The sequence below is a fragment of the Poromitra crassiceps genome (genome assembly GCF_964638095.1).
Source record: "Poromitra crassiceps genome assembly, chromosome: 18".
Taxonomy (NCBI): domain Eukaryota; kingdom Metazoa; phylum Chordata; class Actinopteri; order Beryciformes; family Melamphaidae; genus Poromitra; species Poromitra crassiceps.
The window spans coordinates 9,730,248-9,736,085 of record NC_139636.1 but is presented as its reverse complement, the minus strand read 5'-3'; positions in this window follow the sequence as shown (position 1 = coordinate 9,736,085).

The window sequence follows — 5,838 nt, the reverse complement described above, 5'->3', positions numbered from 1 at the left end:
TCGGAGACATGATATAGATTTTCTTAAGCCAATTAAGCGGAACGTTTTCAATAGGAGCTTGTTCTAATTTTGTGAACATAAGCGCATTGAAGTGAGATCATGTAACTTAGCATGCAGCATCACGTGCTTTGGAAAATGATATTTACTCATCTTCCTACATTAGTCAATGTAATATTACTTCTAAGAATTCTACTTTCTTCGATCACGAGAGTTTGTTTTAAAGAGAGTTTTTAGAGTTACCCACTAAAACTTTGTAGTATTCGAAATTACTGCACTGTATCGTCCAGTAAGTGAGTTTTTTAAAGCCATGATCGCAGCACCTGGCAAGCATTCATCAACAATATTATTAACCCACCATATATTGTTGGACATACATATATATTATGCTACAAGGCAGTAAAAACCATACGTATTACCCCTTTAATAGCCATTTTTGGCCGTACCTTTTTAGCCAACAATTGACTGAGCTCTGCCCTGCATTTTACCAAGCCTTGCTCTCCTCACCAGCCTCCACGGTAGGTCTCCGCGGCTCCAAAAAGTCGTGCCCGAACCCAAAAGACCCGGAAATGTAGTACCCAGAATTATTAGAACCCTGAGACCTGAACCGGACCCGGACTGGCAGTGGCTTCTTTTGAATGGACCCGAGAGCGGGTGGGACCCTCGGGTAATCGGGGCTTCGGGCATACCCAAAGACCTCTAACATGAGCCAAAATAAAAAATCAAACTACACGCCACATACATTTCCCCCCAAAGATTTTCTGTCATTTTAGGTAGTTCTCACACTGATGTAGGTTCAAGTGCTAATTTTTCGCAGAAGTTAGTATTTAATTAGTTATTTGACGATATAAAAAGGGGTGATTGACAGCTGTCACAGCCACTTGCCGGGTCCACTCGGGCCCTATGGACCCGGCATCTCAATGTCAGAGATCTGAGACCCGCGGCAAACGGTACCGGACCCGACCCGGAACCCGCAATCGCTTCTTTTGAATGGACACGAGACCCGTCCGGGTTAGACCCTCGGGCATTCAGGGGTTCGGGCATACCCAAAGACCTCTCTACTCCACGGCCTTGTATATACAGTAAAGTACTGTACATACAGGGACTACCAGTCTGTTGCTCTGCACATCTGAAATATCCAACAACAGCTACATCTTTGGTTGCAGATATTAGCACGTCTAGGATGTCTGGACTGTAGAACAACAATAGTTTTGACCCAGACATATGAACTCTTCTCAGCCAGACAGTCCCCCCCCCCCCACATCCTGTAATAGCGCTAAATATAAAACCTGTTCTCAATTGCTCCTTAGTGGTGTGTGTGTGTGTGTGTGTGTGTGTGTGTGTGTGTGTGTGTGTGTGTGTGTGTGTGTGTGTGTGTGTGTGTGTGTGTGTGTGTGTGTGTGTGAGAGAGAGAGAGAGAGAGAGATAAGGGTGGGGGATATGCATTACAGGTGCATTACATGCAGAGGCTATGTGATTAGGTGCCTGCCTGGGAGCCATTCCCATTAAGCGTGATAATAGCACGCAGCATTTACAGGTCAATTGACTTCCACCATCCGATCAACTGCCGCTCCCCATCTGTGTGCTGTGTGTGATGCTGCTCCCTGCTTGATGTATTGATGTATTCTATCTGATCTGGATGGTCAACACAATTATGGGTGAAGAGAACAGGCCTACTTTCACAATGAGCCCCATCATGCAAATACAGTACATCAAGATCAACATTCTGTGTGCCTTCAAACATGCATGCACAAGTGCACGCGCGCGCACGCGCACGAACGTGCCACGTGACATGTATATAACATGTCACGTGTATATATGTCGTAACATGTATATATTTTTTTGACTTGACAAATAATTTATTTGCTATAATAAACTACTTGTTATATTATTATTTGCTTATTTGTTTTGTGTTTATACAGTTTCCCACTTTTTCCTATTTGATGTTTTCTGATGTGGTTATGGAACATTAATTTTAACATGACTTGCATGGGATATTTTTTTTACAGTGTGGCGACTAGGGGCCGACAAGTCTATAAGAGGTCCCTCCCTCCGTATGTCCCCCCGAAAGAAAGAATAAAGTGGCCAGTTCGCCGAAAGAAAGTGGCCAGGTCGCCGATGATGTTACAGTTCTATGTACCCACTGCTGGTGCAGCGACCAGGACTCATACACCACCGGCTTCCCACCCGCAGACACGGCCAATTGTGTCTGTAGGAACGTCTGACCAAGCCGGAAGTACTTTGAACCCGGGTCTCTGCAGTGTGGTAGGCAAGTCACTCACCACCGCCATTAAATGGAAGTTTTGGGGCTAGTTTCGTTCTTCTTTGCGGTTAGCAGGGTCCCAAGGTGTTATGGGATATCCTACTACTCTACTTAAGGAACCACAGCATGCTTCCTCGAAAATCTGACGAAAATACCTAGCAAGGTTGCAAATAATGCATCCTACCCGTTTCAGATAGCCTAAAATGATGTCATCAGTGATGATGTTATCAGTGAGTGATGTCATCAGTGATGATGTTGCAATGGTGATGCTATAGATGTTGTGACATCATCAGTGATCAGCGATGTGTCATATGTCACTGATGATGTCATGGGCATTGTGACATCATCAGTGACATAAATCCTTCCCTGCAGAGGCTATAAGTAGGACTGGTACTCACCAGATAGTTAAAGAGACAAAACATGAAGATGGCTGATGCTGCAGCAGCAAAGTCATCAGCAGGCCAGAGTCACATCCTGGCAGGGCTTCCGGGTATCAGCCAGCCACAGCGAGGTGCGGGCGCCTGCGTAGGACCAAGAACACAAACGCAGCTCTGTGGCAGTCAAGTCAATGGGCACATCGTCCAACTTGCCCCTGAAATGCTCCTTACACTGCAGATCCAGGCGTCCAGGGCAGCACGTGAGGCAAACAATCAAAGGAAAAGGAAACTTCCAGACACAGAAGGCACGGGTGAGTTTCTCTCTCCAGGACCTCTCAATAAGTCCAAAAAGAAAAAGAAGACGGAAAGAGAAAGACTTGGGGTGAAATTAAATCGACTGAAGGAGAAGATGGCCGAGGCTGAAGCAGCAATGTCGACAGCAGGCCAGATGTTCACCCTGGCAGTGCCTACGGCCAGCAGCCAGCCACAGCCAGGTGCAGACGGAGTGGCGCCGAGGACCCAGTCGCAGGTCTGTGGTATCACTCATCTGACGGCTGCATCCTGCAGTCAGTCAGGCTCCGACACCTCACTTCTTCTGCCCAACAACTACCTCACCACTCTAGCTGCAGAAGAAGCAGCAATGATCTCCAAACTTTGTTGTGATGAGACCCTCGAGGTTTCAACCTACCAAGATCTCCTAAACATGCCACTTTCAGACAGTGTCATGGAGGGCCTTCTTGCCCCCGGGCAAACCGAGCAAGAAGCGGGGTCCCATCAAAGCTTTGTGGACTTCCGGAACTCACCACTTTCAGACGCACCCATGGATGATGATGCATTTCTCTCTCCAGGACCTCTCAGTCATGTGGAAAATTATTTTGTTGCCCGGGACACCACACTGCCAGCGCTTCATACCTCACTTTTACCCAACAGCCTGGACCGTGTTCTCACCACTCCAGGAGAAGCAGAAGCAGCAGCGAGATTCTCCAAACCTTGTGGTGAGACCTTCGAGGTTCCGACCTACCAAGACCTCCCTCTGGCCACCGGAGATCAAAACTTTGTGGACCTCATATTTTCAGACATGGAGGAGGAGTTGTTCTCACTTCCAGACAGTGTCCTGGAGTTCTGCATGGAGTACAGTGGACGTGGTTCTGATGGCCAGGACACTACAGCGCCAGCACTTCAGGAGCCTCAAGGGTGGCCATGGGGGGTGGCAATGGAACCTGAGGGCAGCGACCAGGACAGATACCCTATTCCGGCTTCCCACCCACTGACACGGCCAATTGTGCCTGTATGGACGCTTGACCAAGCCGGAGGTAACACGGGGGCTTGAACCTGCGACCCCTGTGTTGGTAGGCAGTCCTCAGCTACTGTGACAGATATTTTGAATGTCAACAGTAGAAACGAGATGAACTGATTGATCGGCACGTGACCGGAAATGGCCGATTTTCAGCTGATCGGCCATGACCGGTGACCTGCGCCGGTCAGTTTACATATCCGATTCTGTGTGCCGGTTGGCTCCCCCACTTTCACGTGACGTGCGCGCACCCCAAAGCAGCGAGACGTGTGAATATGAGCCCTATTAGTTTCATATTGCGAATAGAACGACGGACGGACATAATAGTCAAGTCAAGTCAAAGTTTATTTATAAAGCACATTTACACAACCACAGTTGACCAAAGTGCTGGACAGGTTGCACACATCAAATAGAAACAACAGTTAATAGCAATAGAAATCATAAAAGAGCAATAAACATAGTAAAGGAATTGGCACAATAAAATATAAAAGTAAAATCGGGAGTGTCAGAGCTCAGCTCGAATCGAACGCTAACGAGAAGAGGTGAGTTCAGCAGCGACTTAAAAACTGGGGGCAGCCATTGCAAAGGCTCGGCCTCGGTCGCCCCTAGTTTTAAGTCTGGATCTAGGCACATCTAAGTGCATGGTGTTTTTTGATCTCAGTGCTCTATAGGTGGAGTGTGATGGTGCAGGAGATCAACTAAATAAGCAGGCGCAAGCCCATTTAAGGCCTTAAATACAATTAGCAATATTTTAAAATCAATCCTGTAGCGGACAGGAAGCCAGTGAGGCCAATACTGGAGTTATATACTCTCACTTTCTTTTTCCAGTTAAAAGCCGTGCTGCAGCATTCTGCACCAGCTGCAGACAACGCAAAGACGACTGGTCTAGACCTACATACAAACTATTACAGTAGTCTAGCCGAGAGGTAATAAAAGCATGGATGAATCTCTCAAAGTCTTTTGTGGAGAGATAGCCCTTCACCTTGGCTAGCACTCTTAACTGAAAGAAGCTGGATTTGACAACAGAGTACCAACACATTCATCCAAACGGTCAGGTCGTCCAAACATTATAATCTGTCTTGTTTTCGTTAAGATTGAGGAAGTTCCAACTCCATCCAAGACTTGATATAATTTAAGCAGTTTAACAGAGGCTGCATAGGATTTGTACATTTAGTTTTTAGTGACAGATACATTTTGATATTGTCAGCAAAACAATGAAAACTCCTTGTCCATGGATACATTTTGATGTTCTGTTACACCCATTTTCTTTTGGAGAAATAAACGAATGATAGTGGCTGTGGGATATACTGGAATTTATTTATTTTTATTCATTGTATTTGCACAAAAAAGAAAAGCTGTCCAGTAACCTGGAACACTTATTTTGAGATGTGTTTTGAGTGAGATGGTCCTACCTCACGCAAATTATAAGAATTGTTACATGAATCTTAATTTTCTATTAAAGCAAAGTAACAAAAATGTTTATGTAAGCTGTCAATTATTGTTCTTAGAAAGAAAATCGGAATCGGCCAAAATCGGTATCGGCAAGTCAGACCATTCAAAAATCGGAAATCTGAGAATCTAAGAAAATCGCAATCGGTGAATCCCTAGTAGAAACAGATAACCTTGCGACCAGCTGGATTCGCAAGATCACAATCACGTGAGAAATCCTTCTTGCCACGCTGCCAGATATGCGTTCAAATTTGTCCCAGCAGTGGGCTGGACCAATCAGCACCAAGGGAGCTACGGTCAGGTTTAGGTCTGACGACAGCGAGAAACGAGCCTTTGAGATGGTTCTGTGTAACAAACCATCCGGCGCTTCAGGGTAAGAAACAGATGCTTCCCTGGCGAGTCCGTGGAGATTTGACCTAGACCTGGATGTACTGTATTAGTCCTCAGCTACTGTGACA